The 27611-nt window shown below is 37.2% G+C and overlaps 2 long non-coding RNA genes across 3 annotated transcripts in view; both read right to left on the reverse strand.

Annotated features, from left to right (window-relative positions):
• LOC102481206 (uncharacterized) overlaps positions 1–12558 on the reverse strand; it is a 27934-nt gene extending 15376 nt beyond the window's left edge. The window contains exons 1-4 of one of the 2 annotated variants that reach the window (XR_003548541.1): positions 12466–12558; positions 10799–10987; positions 7007–7171; positions 6680–6804 (exon numbers count right to left, since the gene is read on the reverse strand). This is a non-coding gene — a long non-coding RNA (uncharacterized LOC102481206). The remainder of the gene's footprint in view (positions 1–6679; positions 6805–7006; positions 7172–10798; positions 10988–12465) is intronic. The other variant, XR_333806.2, reaches the window with a different exon arrangement.
• Positions 12559–13483: 925 nt separating this feature from the next.
• Positions 13484–27611, reverse strand: part of LOC114006876 (uncharacterized) — a 30353-nt gene continuing 16225 nt past the window's right edge. Inside the window, exons 2-6 of the long non-coding RNA XR_003548542.1 lie at positions 26053–26207; positions 24865–24984; positions 22592–22761; positions 20233–20413; positions 13484–15408 (exon numbers count right to left, since the gene is read on the reverse strand). This is a non-coding gene — a long non-coding RNA (uncharacterized LOC114006876). The remainder of the gene's footprint in view (positions 15409–20232; positions 20414–22591; positions 22762–24864; positions 24985–26052; positions 26208–27611) is intronic.

A 27611-nucleotide genomic window follows, 5' to 3' on the forward strand; every position in this document is an offset into this window, starting at 1 on the left:
GGGAAAGAACTTCTTTAATGCAAAAATATCTTATACAACTAATACTTATGTAATAATAATGATATCAGCATCATTACTACTGTCATAGTCTTTGTATCCAAACAGGAGTCAATTTCAGAGGCAGAAATCACAGCTGGCTGTTTGGGAAGTGGAGGCAAAATCTAGTTGGCCTCTTCCTGAACTATGTAGAATCTGGTTCTTTCCTACTCCTTCTCTCAGCTTTGCCCAACGTGATCTGAAAAAACAATTTTAATTGTGTTAAGAAAAATTGTTTTCGGGAACCAGCAGTAAGCATAATGGCTATGTCGCTGGACTCCCACATAGTCGACTGCAGTTCACGTCCGACCCGGTGGCTTAGAACTCACGCTGGACGCGTGTGCATGCGTGCCCAAGATCCTGAGAGGAGAATGGAGGAGAAGGGATTGTGGTGTGGTCATCCGCCCTGGGGGGTGATTTCTTGCCTTCTGTCTCTATGTCTCTCTGTCTGTCTGGTGAGCACATGCGCCCTATAGCGAAAACCTCTCCAAAAAAAAAAAAAAGAAATCTTGTTATCTAGTTTAATACTTCTAATTGTCCAATTCACTGAATCCAAACTCTCTTCTGCCACTAACTAGTCAAGTGAACTCAAAAAATTAGCCCTTCTAAGTCTCAGCTTCCACATCTATAAAATGGAAAAAAGAATACTTGCTTTGAAGAATTGTGAAAAGATTTAAATAGACAGTATATGTATAGTGCTTGGCACCTAGTAAAATGACTAAGATATTACAGTTATTACTATTGCCCACATTTCAAGTGATAACTATAAAGGAAGAGCTAGAGGGGAATATTAGGCAGCTAGGGGTTCAGGGACTCAGGTATATCAAGCACAGAATGGAAGATCAAACATCACAAATGCTAAAAGGATTATTTCAGTTTCACCTTCTAAATTTTCCCCCAGAGCCCACAGTAACACAATACAAGTGCCCATGGTAATATGATAGCCACAATAATTATGAACAGAGTTTATCAATAAACTTGAGAGTTTCAATAGGCAAAAAGAATATTTATCTGTTTCAGGTTTTCTTTCTCTTTTCTGTTTGCTATAGATTACATATGTTCACTGGAGAGAAACAGAAAGAGAGAAGAGGAAAGTGAGAAAGTATCCCCAAGGGGGGATGACCATGCCACAATCCCTTCTCCTCCATACTCTTCTTGGAACTTTGGGCATGTGTGTACATGCATCCAGCATGGTTTTGAAGTCACTCTGGCCAGTACTCAAATTATGAAGTCAGTAATGTGGGATTCAGCTGCCTTAACCTCTGTGCCACCTACAGGCATATATCTCAGATTTTCATCCAGATGTAGGCTATAACACTGAAGTTACATAAATTTTGGGAAGTATTCCAGCCTCAGATGGCTTGATATTTAAACAAGAACAGCACGATGTCCTTGGTAATGGCCGCAAACAACTGGGACTGAGTGAGCTCCTGGCAGGTAGTAGGGACTCCATAAAGGACTTTTGAATTCAGCTGAAGCAATCTGTCCTCAGAAGCCCTGCACAGTACTGACTGGACATGGCATAGGATCTGGGTAACCTGAGACATAAGGCAATCTGAGACAGCAGAGCAATGTTATTAGTGCTTGGCTCTGAAACCAGAACACGCTAGGTTCAAATCTTAGCTCTAGCGTTTACCATCTTTACAATCCTTGACAAGCTACATAAATTCTCTTAGTTCCCCCATTCTAAAGCAAAGATAATAGACTATCCACCTTAGAGGGTTGCAGTGAGTATTAAATGAACATCAAATGAGGGAACATTTCTAAAGAGCTTTAGTACAACACTCGGCACATTGCAATGCTCAGTCATGGCTAGTTCTGATATTAAATGGGAAATCAGATGGAGATGCCTAGCAGATATTTGATTACATGGATCTGGCACTCAGAAAAAAAGATAGTAACTAACAACATAAATTTTTGATGTTTCAGTTGTATCTATTTCTTGTGACCTACTCTAACAAATACCACAAACTTGGTTTGAAAATAACAGAAATTTATTTTTGCATATGGAGTCCAGAAGTCTAGAATCAGTATCACTGGACCACAGCTATAGTGTTGGTAGGGCCACACTCCTTTGGAGATGCTAGGGGAAAATCTCTTTCCTGCTTCTTCCAGCTTCTGGTAGCAAATGGCATTTTTTAGACTGTGGCTGAATCATTCTGATCTCTGCCTCTGAGATTACATTGCCTTTTCCTCTTCGTCTGTGCATATCTTCCTCTCCTTCCCTCTCATACAGATATTTAATGGTGATATTTAGGGCTTATCTGGATAACCCAGGATAATCTCCCCATTGAAGACCATTAACTTAGTCACATCTACAAAAACTCTTTTTTCCATTAAGGTAGCATCTATAAGTTCCAGGTATTAGGGCCTACTGTCTTTGGAGGCCATTTATTTAGCCTATTATACTATTTAATACAGGTTGAGCAGTCCTAATTCAAAAAACAAAAATCTGAAATGCTTTTAAATCCAAAAGTTTTTGAACACTGGTATGGTTTGGATAATAGTTTGTCCCCAGAATTTTATGTTTTAGGATTTTGTCTCAGTGGGCAAAGTTTGGATGTTTCCTAGAAACTCATGTGTTGAGACTTGATTGTATTAACTGCATTATAAAGATGTTAAGTGAAAATTTAATCCCTTTATGGTATCCTAGGGTGTGTTAATGTCACTAGAGTGGAACCTCCATAACTAAGTTCTGGTAGGGTTTATAAGCAGAGGGAATGAGACCAGAATAGCAGAGAGAAGGCCACATGGTTACAGACCATACTCTTTGTTAAAATTTCTGCCTTCTGCCATTTGGTCATGCCTTTGGACTTCTCAGACACCAGAACTGGGCATGTACACACATGCACCTGGCATGTTTTTCAAAATAAACCACTATGCTCTTAAATTTACCTAGCATCAGGAATTTCTGTTAGCAACACAATAATGGACTAAGACAAGTAACGATATGACTCCATGAGTAGAAAATTCCCCACTTGACTTCATATGATAGATCACAGTCAAAACAATGCAGTACAGAAATTTCATATAAAATTTCTTTTAGACAATGTGCATAAAGTGTATATGAAACATAAATGACTTTCATGTTTAGACTGGGGTTCCCTCCCAAAGATATCTTATTGTACATATGCAAATATTCCAAAGTCTGAAAAATCTGAGTCTGAATAACTTTTGGTTCTAAGCACTTTATACAACCTGTACCTGATGCTGCAAGACATGAGTGAACATAAAATGATGAGAGAATGAAACTAAATATAGAACCATTGGCACCATAACCATGTAACAGGGAAGCCAAGGATGAGGAGTCACCACCAGATGAGAGGGAGAGAGAAGGTGGAGGTGGGAGTGAGAGTATCTGAGACTCCAAAGACTTAGTGGGTTTCCCAAAGGACAGCATGCTGGAAACACTTCAGAAATCAAGAGAAAGGCTGTGAAGGGATTACTGGTTTTGACTGTTAGGAAAGATATCAGTAAATTTAGCCAAGTGGATTTGCTGGTGTGGAAGAAAGAAAGTCAAACTGTGGTAGATTATGCATGGAATCACCTATCCCTGTGACAGCTTTTGCGCATACAAAGGGGAAATGGTGCAAGCACCCACTGACAAGCCACTCCTTTGCCTCACAGTTGTATTTTCTTTGGATTCCCAACAATAAAAGCTCATCAAAGGCAAAGGTGGACATGACCTATGATTAGAAGGGCAAGGGACTACCTCATTCCCATATAAATACGTTTGCTTTCCTGCTTCTGAGAGAGATTCATGAAAAAAAACATTAATTTTTCCTGAAAATTGTTCAGTTCATTCTCTCTCAAAGGTAGAGAGACTAGACTAGCAAGTAGTGATATTTTTAATCATGATATTCTTTTCCAATATCTTAAAAAGAACTTAAACTATTGAAGTACTAGTAACATTATTAGTCATTTGACAATCATTATAAATCACAAGCCATATGCTCAACATTATATGAGGGATAAAATAAGATGTAGTAAGGCTAATGTAAGATTAAGATAATAATAACTGATTGCCCTGTATGCAACAAACATTGATCTAAATGCTTTATGTAATGAATTACATGTTACTAGTATTTTTGTCCCAATCTTATAGAAGAAGGAATTGAAGAGCAAAGTTAGGGAGAAATTATGCAGATGGGAACATAAAGTAACGATAAACTTAGCAGTCAGTCTCTGGTTCTGTTCTCTGAACCACTATGACATACACTTTTAGCGTCTGCAAGGAACTATCTCTACTATATCAAATATACAAATAAGCATTATTTCAAAATGACATAGCAAAAACCAGACTTTGCCTTTAAGAAAACCTTGTAGCACTGCAAATTCTTATACATTACTTAGACTATACTCACTGAATACCTACTAATACACTAGTCACTATCCTAGAAAATGAATTTTCAAAAATAAAAAAAATGAACAGAAACTCCTGCCCTCATGTTCAAGTGAGCTGACTTTACCTTTTAATCTCAAGCAATAAGCAACACTATTGCTATAGTCCCAGAGCCAAGATGAAACCAACTCTCTACTTACTGTGTATAAGACAACAGCATTGACTTGTCAAAAGAGAATTACATTATATGGTAGAAACTACCATTACCATTGAAATCATTCTTCTGGAGGAAGTTTTGCTATGCTGAAACATGGATAAAGAATTACAGAGTAAAAAAAAAAAAATGGAAAATGATATGTGGAGAGTTTTTTTCTTATAGCTCACTGACCTTTCTAGCATCTAAATCAATAATCCCAGTTCAGAGAGGCACTATCTTCATGATATTGAGCATTTTGTTCGACATTTCTGCATTTGTTTCCTAAGGATGGTATTACCTGACATCTAAGATTGTTTTCAGTCTGACTTTCTATGACCCCAAATAACAAATACCAGGAGTTAAGAGGAAGCTATAGAGTTCCAGCATGCTCCATTTCCCACTCACCCACAGGCTAGAATCTAGAGAACTCGCCAAACCTCAAGCACTCAGAATAACATGGCCTGGCCCAGGCCTCTGCAGCAGTGCAACTCTAGTCAGGAGGTCTGTGACCTTTTCCCCTTCACACTCCATGGCACCCTCTTCCCATGAGAATTTTTCAATGAAACTCATTTGCCCTTTATCCCAAAAGAAAACAGGACTCTGTGCATTCCTTATCCCCAGATCCAGCTGCCAGATAAAATACCAGATGACTGTTCAAATTTAACTGGATGTCCTATATTTGCATTTGCTTAATCTGGTAATCCTACCTCAGGCCTCTCAACCCTTTAGAGAAATAGGCCACCAGATCCAAGAAGACTTCCCTGACCACTCAGTCTACTTTAAATAACAATTTCTCCTTCCTCAACACTCCCTTCTTCACTCACACATTAATTTTCCCCGTAGCATTTATTATCCCCTGACATATAACACAATATATTGGATTGTTTGTTTTTTTAACTCTCTGTGCTCCCTCCTCCTACCATGGTGAAAGTTCTACAACACTATGTATATTTATCTGTTTTGTTCATGCTATATCTTCAGTGCCTATAATAATAACTGGCACAGAGTAAGTGCTAAATAAATTATTTGTTAATGCATTTGTTCAATTAAATATCTATTTATTTGATATAAAAAAATTGTATCAAGGCCCAGCCATATAGCATGAACTAGACACTACTTCTGCGGGCTGGGGCCACACAGAAGGTCCAGCTTCAACTTTCGGCCTATCCTAAATAGTTGGGCGCTTGTAATCACAAACTGAGGCAAAAAGATTACAACATGGTAAGACCCTGCCTACAACACCACATACATACACACACACACACACACACACACATCACAAAACTGATATTAGCATCATGATACCATATCATAGTTGAATAATAACTAATCACAGAAATAGCTGATAATTATTGAGTGTATCCTATGTACTTGGCAGTATGCTGAACAATTTACATAAATTATCTCACTTAATGCTCACAAAACTCAGAGATGTAAGAACTGTTAGTCCAGGGACCAGCAGTTGGCGTAATGGCTATGTTGCTGGACTCCCTTTAGACAACCACAGTTTAACTCCTGGACCTGGTGGCTTAAACTTATGCCAGATGCGTGTGCGTGAGTGCCCAAGATTTCGAAAGGAGAATGAAAGAGAAGGGATTGCAGTGTGGCCATCTCCCCTGGGGGGTGATTTCTTGCTTTCTGTCTCTCTCTGTCTTTCTGGTGAGCATATGCAACCTATAGCAAAAAAAAAAAAAAAAAAGAACAGTTAGTCCCATTTTGCAGCCAAGGAACCCAATATGTGCTGAGAAAAAAGGAATTAGCTTTCCCATGGTTATATAGGATAGGCTTTAAGATTCAAACCCAGCAGACTGACTCCACAGAATAGGTTCTTTATCTGATCCTTTTCTTAAAAAGAATGCTTTTACCTAGAGACACTGAAAATATCAATAAGGAATTAAATGCTCACACAAACTACAATATTAAAAACTTTGAATGAATAAATTACTGCTCCAGTTCAAAAAAAAAATTTTTTAATTGATCTCTGTATGTGCGCTAGAACCTAGAGGTAGACAAGTTGAGAAGGTCTTTTGTAATAGACAAATGTAAGTCATGCTAGTGCAGCACTGTTTAGAGAGGATTCTGGGAGATGAGTCACAGTTACTTACTGCTTTTGCTTATTTTGAAATTCAGAATTGACTTCAGGAGGTATCAACATATAACTGACCAATATAGCATATACAGTCGTCCCTCTTAGCCACATTGGACATGTTCCAAGAACCCCAGTGGATGTCTGAAACCACATACAGACAGTAATAAGCCCCATATATGCCATGTTTTTTCTACATAAGCCTATGATAAAACTTATTTATAAACTAGGCATAATAAGAGATTAACAACAATAATAATAAAATAGGACAATTGTAACAATATACTGTTTAATAAAAGTTACGTGAATGTTCTCTCTCTCTCTCCAAATATTTTATTGTACTCACCCATTTCTTTTCAGACCCCAGTAGACCAGAGGTAACTGAAACTGCAAAAAGTGGAACTCCCAGGTAAGCAATAAGGAGGGACTACTCTATACATGTATAATATCTCTCGAAACTTTGTAAAGATGACAGAGGGATTTGTAAGTAACAACTGAAGCCACATAGATGCTGTAATGAGAGCAAAGTCCATATTAGTGACAAGTAATATGAACACAAATATATTCAGTTCTGGGCAGGATTTGATTTAAACTTTTAGGTCATCCTAACTAATGAACAGGCTATTGTTTTTACCCTGACAAGAGAGAATCCCCTCTACTTTTGTTCCTTCAGAAAGCCATCTTCTTCCTTTTCTTTGTTGGCTACTTTCAGCCCACACTGCTCTGTGCTGGGTTCCTTTTCTTATACCAGGAGTGCAATTTCTCAATCTCTGCTAAAACAGTGATTCCAAACTGATGTTAAAGACTCGCCATTACTTGGTTTGAAAACTACTGCACTGTTCCTATTATCAGGACCTCAGCAACAGCCTCAACAGATGTTACTCTTTCACCATTATTTGCTCTTTGGTGAACAATGCTTTTGCTGGTATTCCCTCAAGTATCTAACCCAAGATCAGCAAGTTATAGCCAACTGGCAAAATCTAGTCAACAGACTGTTTTTGGATAGCCTAGGAACTAAGAAAGTCTTTTAAGAAAAAAAAAATTGGAATCATTTGAGTGGTAGTGAATACTGATGTTGAACTCTAATTGAGTGAATTTTTTAAACTCCATTCTTCCTATTAGACTTGTACTATTAAAAATTGTACTCAGTATTATTAAAATTTGAATTTTATCAGTAAAACATGGAAATTTCTTTTCCTTTTTGCTATATAAATGTCTACCTATACTCTATTTAATCTTTTGACCCATGCAACCTAGAATATTTACTATATGTCTTCAACAGAAAAAATTTGCTGGTTCTTGACCTGATCTTTGAAGTTAAGGCAATATGATTCGAATAAGGCCAACTGATAATTATTCTTAAAAAGGACGCTACAGTTTCACCAACTCTAACTTTATTTAGATGTAATCTTAAAATGCTATCTTGCGGTATTTTTCTTAAAATTGATACTCATTTACTGCCACACACTGAGCTTTTTTATTCTTTTGTTATTTTTTTCATTTTCGAAAGATGCTCACATTTTTTAGCCTAAGTCCCTATTGTGACATTTGACTAATTGTTACTAAACCATTCCACTTAGGCAGCCTGTTGGGGGAGGGGTGCCAAATTATATGCAGTGCAATGTGAGAATATAATACAGTTCATATACAAATATGTTTCAATAATCACATAATCTAGAAAGGCTTTTCACTCAGAATCTTTTCCTCCTTATCTACATCAATGAGGATGTTAATGTTTTTTTTTTTAAAAAAAGAATCCAACTTAGGCTACACACATGTATATTTGTGTGTATTAGGCTGTGATGTGCATCAAGGTCAAAAAAGTTTATAGCCTCTGCTCTATTGTTCTGGAAAGAATCAAAGTAATACTAAGCTCTACAATGTGGAGAAAAAAAATCTAATTCACTACCATCTCATTTCAGAAGGAAAAAACATGTTTTAAACAAAGACATTTTCGGGGGAAAAAAAATTTGCATGTATGTCCATTCAGACACCAAAGGAATCAACGCCGTTAGCTCATCTCAAGAAAAATGTGGAACACCCTTAATGAAACTATAAAAACACAGTCATGATTTACTCCATATTAAACACTTCTTTAAGCTGTGCCTTTTTCTTCTTCTTGATAGACTTTGAATCATCAAGGCGAAGCAGAGCACATAGGAATGGCTGCAATCCTTACAACTCTCTCTAAAGGCCATCATTGGACAGCCTCACCGGTTTGTAGAACAAATAAATTCAGCCTGGACCTGGGGCTGTTTATTCGTCATTCACAACCGACTAAACATACCTTTGAGAGCTCACTGTGGACAATAGTTTCTGCTTCAAAGGAATTTAGAGTTTATTTAATTCTGTTTGGATAAGGTTTGCCCTAAGAGAAACTACAGTTCAGGTAAATATAGTAAGCTCTTTCTTACTTCGTTTACCTGTCTTGCCTTACCTTTCAAAGTTATCAATATTATTGCTCCTTATATATATCAAACAGCTATAGCCCAGTCCAGCCACTCTTGCCTTAGTAGGAAGTCAGAAACTATTCCTTGGGGGCCACCATCTGGGCACTCTCCACAGCACCTGAAGCCAAGGTTCCTCTTTTACTGTCCTATGTTACCTCTTTCCCATCTCATTTCTTTTTTTGAAGAGTTTTTGCTATAAGGCGTGTGCACTCGCCAGACTGATAGAGAGAGACAGAAAGTGAGAATTCAACCACCCAGGAAAGATGGCCATGCTGCAATCCCTTCTCCTCCATTCTCCTCTTGGGATCTTGGGCACACATGCACATGTACCTGGAGTGAGTTTAAGCCACTGGGTCTGGGACTCGAACCACAGTCGACTACATGGGAGTCCAGCGACATAGCCATTATGCTAACTGCTGGTCCCCCTCATCTCATTTCTTCAGGATGGAACTAGTTCTAAAAAGTCAACCAGCACCATAGAAAGTTGAATAAGCTCTTAGACTTCTAGATGAGAATACTTGCTAACACTGATCAATTCCAGTGCCTACTTGGGCCATATGCTGTTCTATATACTGCATCCTGAATTGACTTATTCACCTTTGATTGCAACCTCATAAAGTACGTAGTTCTATCATGATGAACTTTGAAGATGAGGAAATAGGCACAGAAAATGCCAATGACATGCCCAAGGCTGTTCTGCTAAGGTTGAAGGACCAGATACTAAGCCTCCTAGTCTGGCTAGCAGCTTCTCCTCTCCATTGCCTCTAATGAGATTTAGAGTATAGACTTAGACTTTAGAAATTTAGCCATAGGCAATCTCCCAAATTTGACCTACCCTCAAAATAGATTACTGTGAGAAGGGGAATTTTGAGCTGAGCACAAGTGATAGGTAGCCTTCCTTGGGAGAAAGATGTTTCATAAAAGAATCATCTACATTGGTTAATGTTGAACTGAAGGCTTTGAAGGAACAGTTTCCATTTACAAGAGAAGTCGGTTTCTTAAAATGTTAGGAATGAGCTGAGTTTTAGGCTTCAGGGCCTAGACCTGGTTTACCTTATTCTTATAGATGAGCCTGTCTGGGGACCACCTGGGGAGCTCCTTTATAGCAGCGATTGGATAAATGCAAGGCCAGGTTGTGGACTAGATAGTCATAATGTTCAACCAGGATGTGGGATGCACCCACTCCAGTCAGTGGCCAAGTCCTTCAAAAAACTCCAGTTCCCTTGACACATCAGGGAAAAAGAAGCTAGAGCCTGATCCAGATGGCCAATTATCAAGGATTTTCTTAACTGCAAAATCCTTCAAATATGGTATATGTCATGTCAGATGAGGTTACTGAGAATAAACATGGGGAATAAATTAAAATTGCCAGAATGAGTTTTTTGGTTTTGACTGGTGTACCTGCACCTGCCCTCCAGGCAGTGTAGAATGTATGAAAAAATGTTGTCATTTGTGAGCTCGTACTAACTAGATCAACCATGGTAGGCAAATAGTTTCCGCAGCTTCTCATTTTCTCCAGTGGCTCTACAACCAATCAGCTCAGATTTTCATAGAACAGAAATAACTTGGCCCTCCCATAGAATAGCTTCAGGTGCCTGGAATGACCAAAACCCATATACCACAGCAATCTGATAAGGACAAAGATAAGATTAATTCAGTAACTGTCACCAGATGCCAGTTATTCTTACCTATCTTATGAAGGCAGTTTTAACTTCAAGTTTGGCTTTTCATATTTTGGCCCTTTCATCTTGTACACAACTCTGACTGATGTTTGGTGTTGAACTTGGGTTAAGTTAGGCAGCAGGATACTAAAGTGTTTCTCAGAGAGGTTTGCTCATTTGTTTCACTCTCTATTTTCAACCAGGCTCCATTGTCCACTAGGAAAAAAAATTAGGAGATTATGTGAAATAGGCCTTCCATCTCACAACACCTTGATGCTGGATATGCATTATTTCAATTACACAGGCAGGAAACTGACTTACGCAAGGTTACACAACTAATAAATAGATCTAGATTCTATTCCAGGCATCTGACTCCAGAGCACATACTCTTAGCCTACACACCACTTGCATAGTCTTTAGCTTCAAGATATTGGCTAGTCAAACAAATGTAATAGTTATCTTACAAGTGTTTTATTCACATTGCAAGTCATTCTTTGGTAACCATCAGTCCTTACTCTAGGCCTATATTACATAGAATGATAAAAACAGGAGTTGGCAATTATCTAATTTATTCATGATCATAGGATTTTAAAGCCAAACATTTAGGAATCCACCCTCTCCGATAAACTCTGATTCTACTCATAAAGAAATGAAGACACTTGACTAAAGTCATACAGTTAATTAGTAGGAGAAATAGTAATAAAATTTGGGCTTCCTATCTTTCAGTTCAGAGCACTCTACTCTACTTTTACTATATTTTAGTAATAACAACAATGGACTTACTATTTGCTTTGTTAAGCCATTGACTTATGTTATCCTATTTAATCTTTCCCCAAATCCTATTCAGTATTTTTATACCCATTTTACAGATGAAAAAATTTCCATGACCAATTTGTGTATAAGCCAAAGCCTATTATTAATCTTTATGTTAAGAGCATTACCCAGGACAAGATTTATGACTTAATTTAAATAAGCAGACAATCAAAGGGCTTTAGTTTTCTTTCAAGTTAACTCATTCAGCACTCTCTTCAATTCCTGGGTAGTTGCCTATTTCTCTGTAAGATTAAATTGAGAATATTAGTGTTCTATGCTACCTAATTTTCTTTCTTGTTTACATTTTTTAAGAAAGAAAGGAATGCATAAGGAAAAGCAAAATATTCCACAGGCTCAAGAGCTTCTCTTCTAGATAAAATCTTTTCCATGGCATTGCAACTTATTTTTAGTTTTATGATCCCTTTCAGGATCTTTTGTTATTTACAAAGCAAATATTAAGAGCTGAGCTGAACATCCTCTGTATATGCCATGAAATCTAATCCATGTCTTTCTGTTTTTTGAACTTATAAATCTAGCCTTAATTTTGGAGAGGGAAACCTTTATATGTGTTCTAGTTGCTTTATGACGGGAAATAAAAACGCCAACTAGAATTAAAAGATGGTGCAGAATTCTATTAACATTTGCAAAGAATGCAGACTTGATTGTTTTTATTTTTAGTTTTTTTTGTGCGTTCTTTGTGTTGTTGTTTGGCATTTTTTCCACTCCCATGGCCCAGGATCCAGCTCAATTAACTATTGATTGGGGAGGCTGGACAATGGCACACCAGTGAAAAAAACAGTGCTCCACAAGGCTGATTCACATGAGAAGGTTTTGGTTTTATGTTCAGAGACTTCCCTTGAATACTCCAGGCACACTCTTACCTATGATCCAAACCTGGCTGAAGCTAGAGGTGGATCAGTGTCATCACCCTGTTTGAGGTCCTGTCTGTCTCTCTTGCTTATAGGAGAAATAAATTATTTATATATATTATATACTTATTATATATACATCATATACATATAATATATACATTATATACATATTATATATACATATACACATATTATATATACATATATACATATTATATATGATGGTGCAGTGGAAATGCACTGCTCAACAGAAGGCCATCCCACATGATAACCAAGATTTAAATCTCTGGTGTAGTCAGCCTGAAACATACCAGGCATGTGCATGGATGCACTAGATCTGACAGAGTGGAAACTGGAGGAAGCAGATTATAGAGTAACCAGATCCTGTGAAGGTTGCCCCCCCTCTTCTACACACACATGCACACACACACAGACGCACACCTACATACACTTTCACATGCACATGCACACATCATTTATTTTTTAAAAAAATTTTTAAAAAGTAACTGATCATCTAGTCATCTATACATAATGCATATTAAAAGGTACTATAGGACAGTGCTTACCACTTACAATCCAGGAGAGCATAATGGACTCTATGACGTCCACTAACACTGACGCTCTGAGGATTATTTAATATTAAGTACTAGTTAGAATTATATTATTATCAAGTATTCATAAATGACTTATTGAATCAATTACAAATGAAAGTAATCATTGCTTCTAAACAACTAACATCAAAGTATAAATCACTTGGGGGGACCCAAACCCTTAAAAGGAGTCTCAAAGGGAACGAGACAAACTGACCATCTGAACTAACTTTACATTGACAATTCTCTATGAATATTTAAGAAACACACATACACACAAACCAACAGTCACCCATTTATAAAACTCCATCTTTACTAGGAGCTTAATGTAGTTTATTTTACCCATTCTATTTAAAATAGTATTATTTAAATATATAATAAATATACAATTATTAAAAGTATAGTCTCATTCTTTTTTTATACTATATTTGAAATATTGTGTTTACATGTCTGTGTGTGTTTGTGGATGTGTGTTTGTGTGTGTTTTAAATCTAGGGCACAATTCTATTCAGACCAGACACATTTCAAGCACCCAGTAGCTACAAACCATTAGTACCTGCTATATTGGATGGCACAACTCTAGAAGATTCCAGCCTCCAGTTACCAAGTTCTCTCCTGCCCTCTACTGAGACATTGAGTCTTCTAGCTGACAATATGGAGAACTATCCATAATCCAGACTCACAAGATCCATGTTTTAAGCTGCTAAATTCTGGGGGTACAATGGTTTGCAGTAACAAAACCTAGATATCACTAGCAAATGTAGGTTATGAGAACAGATGGGTATTTTTCCTCTGTTCAAACTTAATTATTTTTTAAAAAGGTTAAACTGTAAAATCTTAGAGGCCTTCATAAAGGGCTTTAAAGAGCATTTATTTCAACCTCCTACCTAATGACAAAATCGTGATATGTCATCCACAGCAAATGGTCTACTCATTTTGCTCGATTAGTTATATCTCACAAGAAAATGCACTGAATTCTTGTGTAAGTTTTACTCTTGAAATTTTCCTTTATATTGAATATTCAAAATGAATTTTAAAATAACCTTTTTAGCAATTCTATTCTGGCCTCTGGAGTTACAGATCTAAGACCTCTGAGATAGCAGGCTTCAGATTTTGGAGACACAAGCATACTTTCCCTGCCCATGTCATTACCTCGCCCTATCTCCAGGCTGAATATCCCTAATTCTTTCTATTGCTTCTTGTAAGGTGTGGTTTTCAGAACTTTAACCCCCAGAACAAATTTCCTCAGTTCTCTACTTTATGACCCTTCATAAATCTCAAACCTTACAATGTAATACTCAGAATAAGATATGTGCTCCAGATATGATCTTGACCAGTACATGGTTCAGTGGGACTGTTCATCTTGTCCTAGATGATGTATTTTCATGAACGTAAGTAAAACTACTTCTTTCCAAAAGTATTTCAATAAAGACAAGTCTCCCTCCATCTGAACACGGTAAGTCTCTTAGATGCATGCGGAACCTTAATATATCTTAGGAAGTGCCTGAAACACAAAATCAGAAGATGGACCTTGACTTCCACCAGGAATGCACTAGATGTATGACTTCAGACAAGTTGCTTATAATGTCTATATCATATTTAACTAAAAAATGGCAATATAGTCAAGTGGATATTTTTGGTAGGCATTAAATGGAATAAATAGGTATAAATGGTCTGTAGTCTGTAAAAATCTATACAAACATAGGGTTTTTTTTTGTTATAAATGGCAACCAGAATAGGACTTGATGCTTATTTCCATTGAACCTCATCTGCCTGGTTTTAGCCCACTACTACAGCTCATGAAGAATTTTCTTTAAAATGTTATTCAGTCTGGTTTAGTAATTTGATAAACATTTATGAAACATTTATTCTATGTAAGACACAGCACTCTCACTTTTCAATGCCTTAGAGAGTCTAACAAACTTTAAAAGCTCCAAGATCATCCATCAACCACAGGTATGTCAGAGTATTTTAATCAAAAGCAATGATTTTACTCAAGACAAGATGCTATTCTTTGTACCTAATGATCCAGAAGCTGGGTCAGGCTGCCCAACTCTGTTTTAGGGGCTGGTACAAGGAGGCCACCTATGCAGTTTCTTGCTCCATTCCAAAGTACCAGCATAAAGTCATAGTGATTACCTGGCAAACAATCCCCTGGTAGAATAAAAGAACCTTTTTAATTAGTATAGATAGCAAATTTTGAGGTTTGGGGCTCAGACTGGGGCAGGATAGTAGACTGTTAGGGGTCAGAAACTAAATCATGGATGAGGCTCTGTTCCTTTGTAAGGCTTCTAGTGGCATCAGGCAAGAGAAATGCACTGCAACATTTGAACAAATAATGTCAGTCCATGATATCTTCATACTGAAAAAAGCCAAGAAAGAAGCACATTTTTAATTCCCATTCCTTTTGCTTCATTTTTTTTATTTCATACAATAACGCCTATGTAAAATATAATAACGTCCATTCTAAATTCACAGAAAATGACATGTCAGACAATGGCAAGGTATTTTTCAGATATGACCTGGCATGGGTATGTTACAGATTGCTCCTTGTCCATAGGTCACACATGCTTGGAGGGACCTTAGGGATCAGCTAGTACAGCATGCTCGTTTTATAGGTGAGGACTGAGCTTCACAGGGTTGCTTAAGACTCATGACAAATTAGCAGCAGTATGGACTATAATTTTCTATCTAATGACTTTTACTGATTAAGTAATTGGGGAGTCAAACAGCTGAGAAATATATGTGCACACACCCACAAATACAAACTCAAGCAAAGACACATTAAACTGGAGGGAACTGGGACCAACGTCACTTCTAATCTGATTCACGTCAGTTTCTCTTCATAAATGGGAACTGGATTGACCAGTTTTGCATTCTTTTTTTTTTTTAAAAGCTGCAATGAACTGACTGAAATTATCTAACGTATCCACTATCATTTTGCATATCTAGTCTTAATTCATGCAGTGTACTAAAATTCCATAGAAATTCTACAGAAATATGAGATTTTACACAATCCTCTATTAAGTACTGTTAAAATTACAATTAACAAAGAAGAATAAGAGTCAATCATGGAAGGGCTCCAGAAGAGAACGACTTTTAAGAGGTAATAGTAATACAAAGTTGATAAAGGAGGATAATGTAAAGTAAACAGCATCTAGAAACACAGAAGTGAAAACAGTCAAATGTTATGAAGAAGCTGGCAATAAATAGTTTCATCTGAGGTTGGGGTGGATGTATGAAACCCTGGTGGAATAGACTGTAAAGGGTGGCTGTTATTTTCGATACCACATACTTAAGTAAAGGGGAATATTCTACTTCTACTGCTTGTTGCATGGGGCAATAATTCCGGTGGTTAAAATAATTGGGGCTACTTACTATATATTATTTTATGGGACAGTTTCAAAGTTAAATACATGCCTCCCAAACATGGAGTTGGTTAGAGTTAATTAACATGAGGTCTATTGTACAAAATGAGAGGAGCAGAAGTGTTCATACTTCACTGACTTTTTCATCTAAATAACTCTGTAAAATCAAAGCAAGTATTATATTTGAGTTACTCTGTCAGGAACTATATATGCTATGCATTTATTAGCATTTCATGGTTTACCAAGCACATTCACAGATATTGTTTTATTTGACTCTCATCAACGCTGTGAGTTAAGCTATCATTACTCACATCTCACAGATGAACAAACCTCAGCCTTGAGAAATTCAGTGAGTCGTCTCAGATCACTTAGCTTTGGGTGTCAGTGCTGGGGCTCAGACCCAGGTTCTGAGTCCAAGTCTTCTTTCCACTGAACCATTTCAGGGAACAATGATGAACTCTTCCTTGTGCCAACCACCTGTGGAGCAGTCTACTTGGCAGGAAATTTCTGTTAAGGTATTCCTAGCTGTTATAAAGAGTTAAATATTAGACCAGAGCCTCCTTCTCTGTAGGACACTTTTAATCTCTCTGTCTGACTGCTCCCATGTTTATGGGAAAGTCTGCCATAAACATCAGGACTATAGATTATATGATAAAAATGTTTATGTATATGGAACCTGGAATTTTGATGATTCTCTAAGTCAATTTAAGTGACTACTTGAAACGTTGATTTAATATAATGTACAGAGACTTTAACGTTTGTATTTTGAGAGGAAGATGATTTACATAGGGAACAAAATGTTTATATTTACTTTTTAATTGTCTTTTCTAGAATAATCTCACTTTAAATTTAATCTTCAGAACTGCTCTTTTGCCTGTACTTTAATGTTTTTACATTTTCTGAGGTGAGAGGCGCTATAGAAATATTCACTGATACTTTATATTTTAGTGTTCAATTTGAGTTTCATTTTTAGTAAATCAATGGTATTTAAAAATGATATATTAGAGTCATTTTGTGTACTGCTGTGTCAATGCAATTTGCTATTTCTTCATTTTATGTGAGATGCTTTTTGCTTTGTTTATTCAAACTCACCTTTATTTGTGTGTGCCTGTGTGTGTGTAACTTGTGGTAGAGAGCGCACACAAGAGAGAGAAGGGGAAGAAGGAAGAAAGAGAAGCACACTGTCAGGGTCTCATCATGCCTCAATCCCCTTCCTCCCACCCACCATGATTTTGGCCACACTTGTGCATGCCCAACACATCTGAGGTCCACCAGGCCAGACATCCAAAGCGTGGTCAGCCATGTGGCTTTCAGCACTGTAGTAAGGTATGGTACTATGTATACTATGGACAGCAACACCAGACTAAACCTTTTTTGTGTGCTTTCTGATATTTTGTACGTTGTCTTTTTCTTCACTAATCGTAACTTTAAATAGATTTTTTAAAAATAAATTCAGAGATTGGTTGCATGTCATTATATGTGGCATATCCTATCACTAACGTGTCCATATAACATGCTCAACGATCAAGGTTACTCCCTTATAAAATCTCCCCAAAGCAAGTTTTCCCCAGAACTCCATTTTACCTCAAAAAGCAGGCATGAAAAGACCTTAACAGGGGGAACCAGCAGTTAGCGTAATGGCTATGTCGCTGGACTCCCACGTAGTTGACCGCGGTTCACGTCCCGGACCCGGTGGCTTAAAACTCACTCTGGGCGCGTGTGCGTGCGTGGCCAAGATCCCAAGAGGAGAATGGAGGAGAAGGGATTGCAGCGTGACCATACCCTCTGGGGGGTGATTTCTCGCTTTCTGTCTCTATGTCTCTGTCTGTCTGTCTGGCGAGCGCACGCGCCCTATAGCAAAAACCTCTCCAAAAAAAAAAAAAAGGCCTTAACAGGAAAAGAAAATGGCCACTCTTTACTGAACAACAATGAATTATACTGTTGGCAGTATAAGCAAAAACGTCTGCTGAGGATGATGCTAACAAACGTGGCATATTGCCATCTCAATTGACACTACTTCTAGACAGGCATTAATTAGTATGTTTAGTAAGACTCGGAAACTGCAATTCTCAGGTTGAATCTGGAAATAAAAACCCAACAGATCTGTCAAGTTTTATTTTCTTCATTCTCAGGCTGATAATTCTAAAAACATAAATAAAAAGAAAGGCAAACAAGCAAAACATTGAAAGGTAAAGTTGGCTGCTCAACACTAGCACTATATTTTTAAATAACATAGCTCCCCTCAGAAAAGTATGATGCCTGAGGATAAAACTTTATGTTCATAACGTCCTGCCATTGTAGAAGCATGTTTCGTTTTACAAATATTCCTTTGATACAGGCAGCAACTCCAGGAGGTTTGCCGAGAGCACTCAATATTGCAAATCCTGGTTTACAGGAAAGGGAAGTGGAGATCTGAGGATCCAAGGGATTCATCTGAGGACACACAACTAATTAGAAGATCCAGATCTCCTAATTCTTATTCCATGCTATTTCTAATATTCAGGCTGAACCATTTCAAAATTTCTGATATTAGAACATTTTAAGACCAATAAAAAGGGCAATATCATACAGTCTCTCAAGTATACTTCTGACACTGGACATTAGTTGTTGGTCAAGGTCATTTTGTTGGGAAGAGAAAGGGAAATGAAGCAGAAGAAAATGAGTTTGAATTTTGTCTAATTACTAATTAATTTGAAGATAACTTGGCAACCAGGTGATTTATTTTAATGTGCTTTTCCCCATTACATAAGAGTTCCATTAATTAACTGTGACAATGAGTAACACTGAAAACTACATATTACCACAAGTAAAGAAGCTGACATCTGGATATAGATAGTATGTGCCCTGGGTTTTAGTGTCACAATAATAGAGAGTGAAGTGTTTTAGTGGAGGTTCAACCCCAAGCAGATATAACACCTTTAAGACTCACATGTTCCTCTTTCAGAGTATTCATCTTTCAGAGTATCAGTAGGACTGTGCTGCTCCAGAAAATATCATAGAAATAATTCAACCACCACTTCTAGATAGAGTCAATCTGAAATGTGATTATGAGAAAGCATAATCTATTTTCTAAAAACTTTTTCTCAGCCCTTGACTGTCTGTGAATTTTAATTCTTTTTAAAGAATTATTTATTTTATTTATTATTGTTTTTCAATTTGAACAGAGAGTGAGACAGCAAGCCACCAGGTCTGGGACTGAAACCTCAGACAATCATCTGGGAGTCCAGCACCTTAACCACCATGTTATCTGCTGGCCCCAAACAAAGGTCTCTATTTTATAGTCAATCTTCAGTATCAAAGCAGTTAATGTTATGCTGAAAAATTCTTATAGAGTTTTAAAAATGGGAATGAGAAACATATGTCATAAACCAACTTACCAAATGAAATACATAAAAACCCACTTGGCAATACAATATTCCTGAAAATAGCCTCTTTCTATATTTGAGATTATATAATCTACAGGACTCTTGCTGATTTATTTTAAAAGAAATTTTAGTAGTAATCAGAATAAAAATATAATAACTCAAACTTAATGAAATTGAGAAGGTACTAACCGAGGAAACTTGTTCCATGTACATGGAAAATCACATTTCATCTAGAAGGGATGCTTGCTTGCAATTAGAAGGTAAAGTTTTCATTGTTCTCTGCTGCTTAAGTCTCTCCCCAACCCAGTGCCTATCCCCTGACCCAACTGCCATCTCCAACTTCAGAAAGCAGCTTTATAAAAACTCTGGCCTGTACAGAGGAGCAACAAAGCCATTTCTTTTTAATCAGTTATTTAGTGTGTCATGCTCCCAGACCAGCAGGATCCCACTTACCCTCCACTCTCTTAATGCCAGAAAGATGTCGTTATTCGTAAACAACATGTTCCAGGAAGCCACATACACCTGCCATCAATAAAGCACCACTCAGTACCTCGGAAGCTAGTGATTCAGGAGTGTTTGTTCTGTTTCTTTTATTGCTGCTTATGGTGGACCCTTGCATAAGGAAAATTAAAACCTAAAAAAGAAAGATAGTTCTGTCAATACCGCATTGATGAAAACTGCATTATTGATTCGCATTTGCCTCACGATTCACTGAGGATTCTTCCTTATTTCATCTTGATGAAAACTCTCTTATTTGGTGTTCTGAGGGATAATTTGTGCCTTATGACCAGAGCAGGTAGAATAGCATTAATATTTAAAAGCAGGGGCTTTTGAATTAACTGCCTAGGTTTGGATCCTGATTCCACAACTTACTTAATAAATGATCTTGCACAAGCTCGTTAACACCAGTGCTTCAAACTCCCAATCTATAAATTAAGATGATAATAGTATCTACTTAGCAGGGATTTTAAGAGAGCTATTTAGATTGAGCTAGTTCAATAGCCTAATGTTAAAGGCAACTGGATCCCACATGGCAGGTAGTGTGATTTGAATTCCAGCTCCAGAGACTAGAAATTCAAGGGCACATGTGTGAGCATGTGTGCCCAACATCTTGACAGGATATAGAAATGGAGAAGAAAGGATTGCAGTGTGACTATGCCCCATGAAGGGATGCTGCTTCTCTCTCTCCCCCTCTCTCTCTAATGCATGCACATGCCTTATGGCAACTGAAGAAAAAGAGAGAGAAAAAGAGTTATATAGATTAATACATATTAAGCTCTTAAAATAGTGCATGGTACATAGAAAGCACTCAATTTGTACCCACCACTGTTAATAGCCTAGGTACCAAACCATCCCAGTGATAATGTATTGATCTTCAGAAAGACAACAGCTCTGTGACTACACTGCCTCTCATGTATGATGGTCACAGAGGTCACAAATCAAAGGTCAGCTCAGCACTTCATTCAGAGTGAGATCTGCATGACATACGGAAAGAGCTCTAGTCTGGAAGCACAAAGACCTAGATGGTAGCTTGTGTTAGCTATTAATGTGCCATGAGTTTGGGTAGATTACTCTACCTTTCCATACCATTTTTTTTGAACTAAAGAACTAAGAGAAACTTCAAAAGCTTTATCCTTGGCCTTTAAGAGAAAAATGGAAAACCTGATAGTTAGGGAAGCTGGAAACATGCTCAGCGAAACACTGACTTGCTACCTACAGTTGCAGTCCTGGCTGGGGATACAGACTTGAACCAGACATACAAGAATGCTGCCTTCCTGGAATCTACCTTCCAGAGGAATCTATCAATCAATAGTAGACTAAGAAATAAAGAAGAAAATGCATGTGCTATGAGGAAATTAGCACAAATAATGGGATATGGAGAGAAACTTACTTTAGTTTGGATGGTCAGAAAAGCTCTTTTACAGGTCTTAATTAAGCTGAGAGTTGAAGGGTGAGAAGTCAGCTATGTGAGGACTTGGAGGAAGAAAATTCCAATCTCCATTCAGTGACAAGCCCTAAGTTAAGAACTAGCTTAAAGTATTTGGGAACAAAAAAAGTCAAAGAACTTAGGAGAAAGTGGAATGAGATGAAGTTTAATAAGCAGGGTGAACAACTCTAAGCCTCATGGACAAGGCAAGGAGTTAAGTTAACTATAACGGGAGCCACTGAATTGGTGACTTATGCCATATGTAGTTTATAGTGCATTTTTTTCTTTTTCTTTTTTTTTTTAATGTCTTAAATTTTTAATCTTTTCTTTACAGGTTATCTAGACCACTTTTGATTTAGAAAACTATAGAAAGTTAGTAACTGCCACGAGCAAATGCCAGGCAATGGCACGTGTCAATTTTCCACAGAGTCCTGCTTTGTGGAGTGTCTAAATGCTCGGGGTCTCTGCTTATACTTGCTGGAATCAATCCTAGCAGATTTTAGTACACAGCTCACTTTTCCCCATATTTCTTTGTAAACTCTTCAGTGCTTCTACAGAATTTTTTACAGTCCTTACAGTATTCTCCAGCTAGGTCAGCCTGGAGGGGGTGCTCAGGCTAGGGGTTGTTCATGGGTGCTATGAGGGACTGGATAACTTGGTCAGTTTTGGTAGCTGACTTCCAGTTTTCAGCACTAATTACTGGTAGACAGACGTTCCCCTTTTCATCAATGTTTGGGTGATAGATCTTTGTTTAAAATGTGATCTTTGGTGGTTTGAATGAGTACTCTGCTAGAAAGTTGATTTCGATTCTGAAGGCCCCCTTGTCATATGGAGAGTTGTCAAGAACAATAAGCCCTTGCCAAATCAATAATTAGCTTCACCAACCTGGATGTTATGGAAGTTTTTCATTTCACATTTGGGGATTTCTTCAAGCTCCTTCATCAGCCTCCTGCTGACTGCCATATTGGATCTGGTGCTACTGTGTTTCCCCTATAGTGCATATTTTGAAATGACAGATGGGTTCCAGAAATTTCACTGAAGTCAGTTGTGATTTCCTAAACAGAGAACTGAATTAATTTATTCCATAGTTCTGAGTACTTTCTCAATTTAGAAAGGACTCTTAATTGAGAGATGATTTGTGAAAGTTAATTAATTTACAAGTGCCTTCATTTATTATCAGAAAAAAGTAAGAATTGGCATTTTCTCACCCTAAGTTTGGAGATATGACAAGAACTGAGTTGCTGCTGGGAAAACACTTTTAGTTTAAGGATAATATGCCTTAAACATTTCCTGCTCAAGGTTTAAAAATATTACATATTCCTAGGGGAAATGGATAAAAAGGCAAGAAGAAACAGAGTGGACATCTGCAACAGCAATTCATTAAAAATATGGATTCTAGAGCCAAACTACCAAATAGGTATCTCTATAATCCTGAGAAAGTTATTTAACTACATTCTCTGAAGTAACCCCATCAATTTCCAAAATAGCCTCTGGTAGGCAAAAATCACCCCCACCAAGAACCCCTGACCTAGGTCACTGGGTTTATGAGAAAGCAGACTTAAAGGAGATAAGTGAATCACCAAAACTGACTTTTCTGGAAAGGAGCACAATCAGAAGTACAAGTAGAATCTAAGTCTCCTGACTTCTCATTCTGTGCTATTTTTTAAGCTAAGTATATTCATACACACGCAGCCATATATATATGTCTCTCTCTGTCTCATTCTCTGTCTCTCTTTCATGGAAGAGATAAATGAATATGTTTTTAAAAATTAAGACATTATAGAAATAACTCAAGCTCACTTTGACAACTATATTTAATCCTGGTCTGCTTTATTCCCTGAAGTTAACCAGAATCATCCACTTTTTTTGTAGGGATATCACTTATGGCTGCCAGACTGTCACCAAATAATGTATCTCCAAAGTACTTCCTACCACTGCACAATGGGAGGACCTACTTTGGAGAGTATTCTTCCAGGGCTGTTTTCAATATACATAATGATTGTGGATATATGTGAGTGTGTGTGTGTGTGTGTGTGTGTGTGTGTGTGTGTGTGTGTGTGTGCAGTGTGTGTGTATGTGTATGTGTGTGTGTGTTTTGTATGTGCATAGACTATTATACTGAATGTATCATGTTGCATGGTTAATTAATTTATTTTTTTAGAGGTTTTTGCTATAGGGCACGTGTGCTCACCAGACAGAGACAGAGAGATAGAAAGCGAGAAATCACTCCCCAGAGGGGATGGCCACGCCGCAATCCCCTCTTCTTCATTCTCCTCTTGGGATCTTGGGCATGCACGCACATGCGCCCGGCGTGAGTTTTAAGCCACTGGGTGCGGGATGCAAACTGCGGTCGACTACGGGGGAGTCCAGCGAGATAGTCATTATGCTAACTGCTGGTCCTTGGTTAATTTATTTTTTTATCATGTCTTGCAGATGTTTTCACATACAAATGTATCTTACTCTTTACAAATGACAGATTATTTTCCATTGCATGGGTAAGTTCATAGTTAATATTACCATTCTTTATTACTAGGTATGTAGAGCATCTCTGAATTTTCACTATTATAAGCAATGCATCAGTAACCATTTTTGTACCTGCCTTTCCTGAGTTCAAGTGTATTTTCTAGGATGGATGAAATGAGACTCACTTCTTTCTCATTCATTTTCTGTCCCTCTCATACTGTCTAGCATAATACCTGGCTTTCAGTAAGCCCTTACTTTTTAAATAAATTTGAATTAGTTCAACCCATTGTACTCTTTCTACCTCCCATTCTCCAAGTGGAAATCCAGTCCGGTGATCTAGTGAATGTAGGGCCATACTACTTGTCCTCCTCAAATCTAGAGAAGGCAAGGAAGTCTTTCCATTGGGAGACACTATCAGGTCCACTATTTGTTATTATTTGTAAAAGATCCTATTGAAACAGGCAGAAAATAAAGTTTAAAATTACCCCCAAAGAGGTGAAACTTCCATAGAAGTAATTAGAACCATTTATTCTTATAGCAACTAAACTTATCAACCTTTCCTTTTCTGCAGCCCAATGCTTCCCATTTAGCGATGAGAAAATTATTATTTTCTCTATCATGAATATAACTAATATTTATATAATGCCTATCTGTTCCACAGCTTCCATACACTTTATGTGATTTCATTTACTCACAGCAGAGGCACATTAATAGCAAATGCTGGATGATGAATTATTTCTCACGGGAAAGAGAGTTAATATCACTGACCCCCATGTGTCACAATCCAATGCTTCATCCTGGATGAGGAAGCAGACCTGTGGAGAGGGAATCACAAAAAAAAAAGACAATCAATGCAAAGCTCTGTGATCCAAGGCTAAGGTCATTTTTAATGGAATAAAAAAGCACTCCAGGGCTTTAGTTATTATACCACAGTCACATGCCTCTGTGCCCTCAGCTGTAATTAGAGTACAATAAAACATATCCTAGAATGTTTTCGTTAAGTGGCACTGAAAGCTTGGGGAGGAATGAAAAAGGACTATTTGTCCTATTTGTCAAATAAGTACTAAGATTTTTAAAAAGTAAAACATGGATGAATTTTCTCATCATAATTTTTCATTTTATTTTGCTTATCCTTACCTTGGCTACCACCGGATATAAAGCAGCCTTCCCCTAAATAATGTAGACATTAATGAGCTCATTACTGTGGGATTTCTGTCAGCAATCATGAAGCCACTCACTATTTTAGAGGTGATATAATATGACTGCAAGCTTCCTCTTGCTAGAGATCAGTAACATCAGGCGTTGCTTGGGAGAAGTAGCAGGGGTGTTGTAAAGGGCGCCTTAATAAAGGGGTGCCCTTTCTGTGAGTACATGAGAACATGCGTGCAAAGTTTCACCTCTTTTAAAAGACCCTGGTGATTTTCTAGTTCTGCTACTGGGTCCATTTGTCAATAGACTTACTTTCTTGAAGTACTAAGAGCTCATTTGTTTTCCTTGCATCCCAAGGTCTCTAACTTGAAGAGTAGCCAAGTGTTGAGTTTATTATAACTTATCATAAGGAATAACAATGTATGTACATTCCTTTAATTGTGTGGTCTTCATGAGTACACTTCTGTACATTAGCATACAGCCATGTGTTCATCTTTCACTTGTAGTTATTTTTTCGGTCCATTTGAGAGATCTTTAAAAAGTTCAAGGAAAATGCTTATTATGGAAAAATCATGTGTGATTTAAAAATCTTTCTGTACCAAAACACACTTGTACTTTAATTTCATATTTTTACCAACTATTTGAAATCCCTTCATATTTGCTAAGCTAAGCATAATTGAAATTAGAAAGGTGAACAGCATCCACAGAAATACAGTTCTCATAAGTAATCTTACCTCACTTGGCCTCTGTCTAGTAAGCAAGGCTACTCCTGACTTATGTGGCTGTCTGAAAAGTTCCTGTTGAGCCATAATGGAGAATTCTCAGAAGTCACACACTCTGTTTCTGCATGGGAATTATGATTCTGCTCAGGCTGGGAGGAATAGATTAACTGCAGCATTTGGGGGAAAAAAAGATGTTATTCCAAATCAAATTTTTTGAAAGAGAAAAGGAAAAATGGCTGGACATAATTCAGGTTAAAATGGGATTACAGAAAAAGATCACAATCAAGAGAAACAAAAAAGTGTGTGGGAATAAATATGAGTTGAAATCCACCTCCACCCTTGGGGAAAAATAAAGAAATGGAAGCAAAAAGAAATTTATACTAAGTGTAAGGAAAGACCATCTACATTTACATCTATTTGCATAATATTCTAATCAGAAAGAATTTAATTAATGGCTCAGTACACAGTAAGACCTATTTAAAAAAAATACAAATTTAAAATAAAATGTACAATCTAGTTGTAAAGTGAGCAAGAAATATGTAATACTTCTTTACTAAGAGACTGAAAAAAATTTCCATTTTTGAAAAGAGATCAATTCTTATTGAATAAGTCTAAACAAGTTGCTAATTGCAATAAAAATCCTTATATCCTAATGTAACTTTTGGCAAACTTCCCCGGGGGGGGTGAGGGTTGATTTCTGTCTCTCAGTCTCTCTCTGTGTCTCCAGTGAGCACACACATGCTATAGCAAAAATGTCTCATAAAAGAAAAAGACAAGAATTTGGTATCTGATAAAGGTAGCACTTTAAGTCAATGGGGAAAGACAAAATATTCCACTATTGGTGTTGGAACCATTGGCTAACTTTGGAAAATAATAAGTTAGTTCTTTATCTCATCCATTATCCTACTTTGAAATAAGCTCAAGATGGCATAATAATGTAAGATTAAAAAAATAAAAAGAAACCATAAAATTTCTACATACGCCAGCCATGGTGGTATAGCAGTATTGGACACTCTATCATGCTGGAGCCACATGTGTCGGTCCAGAGTGGAAATTCTAAGGTCTCCCTGTACACATGTGATCATGATGCCGGCTGATTGAGGCTGGGGGTGAATTGTGGCCTGAAGACCCTGTTTAAAATGCCTATCTGTCTGTCTCTGTCTCATGGAAACAGTAAATAACTATTTTTAAGTTATTACACACTAACACTAGTAAATCATTACATAATTTTCAAGTGAAAAATGTTCTTTGAAGTATAACATTCAGTACAAAAATCATAAAAGAAAAAAAAGTGTCAAATTTGCCTGTATAATAGCTTGAACTACTCATGTCAAAGACATTTTGTTGAAGTCTGTTTTCTAATAATGACATTGTCCAAAGCATTTTTAAAAGGGTTAAAAGACAAGCTAAAAACTGAAAACATTTGCAACATACATGACAATGCATTATTTTCTTTCACTAGTGTGTGTGTGTGTGTGTGTGTGTGTGTGTGCGTGCGTGCATGTGTGTGCATGTATGTGTGTCTATTTGGTTGTGTCATGATGTGTTTTACTATGCAAAAATTTCTTTTC

The sequence above is a fragment of the Tupaia chinensis genome, unplaced genomic scaffold (assembly GCF_000334495.1).
Source record: "Tupaia chinensis unplaced genomic scaffold, TupChi_1.0 Scaffold000097_1, whole genome shotgun sequence".
Classification (NCBI taxonomy): domain Eukaryota; kingdom Metazoa; phylum Chordata; class Mammalia; order Scandentia; family Tupaiidae; genus Tupaia; species Tupaia belangeri.